The sequence below is a fragment of the Limulus polyphemus genome, unplaced genomic scaffold, assembly GCF_000517525.1.
Source record: "Limulus polyphemus unplaced genomic scaffold, Limulus_polyphemus-2.1.2 Scaffold927, whole genome shotgun sequence".
Taxonomy (NCBI): domain Eukaryota; kingdom Metazoa; phylum Arthropoda; class Merostomata; order Xiphosura; family Limulidae; genus Limulus; species Limulus polyphemus.
In genome coordinates, this window is record NW_013666537.1 from 132,271 (window position 1) to 134,591 (window position 2,321).

A 2,321-nucleotide genomic window follows, 5' to 3' on the forward strand; every position below is an offset into this window, starting at 1 on the left:
TTTTAGAGTGACGAGGTACGTACTGTGAAATTACTGTGTATTAAAAGTTTGTATCGAGGAAGAATAGACTGGGTTAATCAAGAGAGCTCAATGCCAACAACTTCAACACAGGGAAGATGCCACGGCAGGAAAGGCTGCTACCCAAAAAAGGTTGTTGGAACTGTGGAGAGCAAGGACATATGAGGAGCCAGTGTAAGAAGAATACTACCAGTAAGTCAGCTTTGGGAAACCAGTAGTGTGGTTGGTGTTGAGGGACGCCCACCAACCCCCATTGTGAAAGTCCCAACAGCTAAGTGTAAAATGGCAAGCACACTCGATCAGACTAGAGTTGCCGGGCAAATTCATGATCCTTCGAGAAACTCCAGCGCGCATGCTCCCAGAGTCACGTGACTTCCGCTGTCGTAACAAAACCATTTCAGAAGAAGAATTCGCTGGCATAGTGATGTGAAGTTCGTGATAGAACGGTAATGGTGTCACATAAAGTATTTCATATATTTATACAGCCAGCTCTTGTTATTCGTCACCCTATTGTTTCAAAATAAATTAACTCCATCGCCACGTGGTCGGTCGAATCGACCGACCTCTAACCACTTTCTGCTTACTATAGTGTCTTCAAGGTATACTACCTGTGACGTACATTTTCACAGCTCAACAAGGAGATTGATAGTGAAGATGGCATATCCATCAGAGAATGTTGGCACAATTATAACATCATGACTGTCAAGTGGATAAAGCTGTGGCCTGACTGTGTAAATGATTTTGTTATTTTTGAACCTGATATGCCTTAAATTCACAACAACATTGTACAGCTTGCACAACAGGCTGGTTCCAGTGATGTTAATAGGATGATGTGGAGGAGTTAGTAACTTCTTATGAGGAGAATTTAACAAACAAAGATCTCATGGAGCCGGTCCAACAAGCAGAAGACGTGGCTACAAGTGATACTGCTGAAGAGGCTCCACCAGATAGAGTTATTACGTGTAAAGTGCTCTCAGACATCTCTAATAAGGTCAATGAAGCAATGGAACTCGCCTCTGAAAATGACCCTGACATAGAGTGCAGCAGTGCATTGGCAAGGAAGATGCAGGGTGCAGTTTTTTGTTACCAATAAATTTATAAAGAAAAAGGAAAGAAAACAAGATAACTTACAATCACTTCTTTCGCTAAGAAACAGGCGATTAATTATTTTATTAATTAATTTAATTATGTCAAATAGTTTATTATAGAAACATTTTCGTCGTGGAACGTATTTTCCATATATTTGGGGTAGTGGGCCCTTTTGTTCATTGTGGCCCTCAGGAATGCATCCATGACGAATAACGAGAAATGGCTGTACATATTAAGTTTTAATTCTGAAATATATACATTAATATTTTAATCAGTTGTGACAAATTAAAACTTAAGCAGTCCTTACAACTTGTGTAAACTTCCCTGTATTTACTCTGAAACTAATGAAGCTGGCCCTTAATTCATACAGAAACTAGACTAACCCTCTATTTTTGACTCTGAAAATAGCCTATCCACCCCTTAAATTTAATGTCATGAATAGCTTTACAGTTGGAATAGGTTTTTTAAGCAATTAAACTGGAACATTTTAGCCCCTAGGTTAGCTTCAGGCAGTGTGTGACTAATTGTCATACTGTGGGTTGTGTAGCTTTATGTGAAATGGATTAAACAAATCGCTATTTTTTTTTCTCAGAATTTGTAGTACATACTGGTGGAGGGGGGGATTTGAGCAATAAAGTTAGAAAATAAATGACCTATATTTTCCAGATACTAATTAAAATATTTTCTAATTTGGCAAACGTTTTGCCTTTTGTAAGCGCTTGTAGTATTTTTAGCCGCGGCATAGCGGGTCATAGAATGGCTTTGAGTTTTGTTTCAAATACAAACTTTTAGCTCATATCTCCATCTCTTGACCGATTTGAGATCTAATTACAACCGCGGCTATTGAGGATTCCCTTTGTTACTATCTGGGGGAGTGAAGATCGTTTTTTTCTCTAACTTTATTGCAAAAATCACCAGAACGTTAACCATCTACAATTTTGCCTTTATTATGGAGGAAAGATGCATATGATTTTAAACAGTTCTTAATCTAAGCTTATAAGGTATAATTTATTGTTTTTATCAGAATTTTGGCCACCTTTTGCCTTTCTCTTGCAAGAAAGGTGCTTCTCATTTGAGCGTTTCAAAAAAATCTATTTACTCGTTGAAACTCTTAAGGCTTAAATCTTGATGTTTTTGTCTCGTGATATCTCCCTTTGTTTCTTAACTAGTGGCCCGGCATGGCCAGGTGGTTAAGGCACTCGACTCGCAATCTG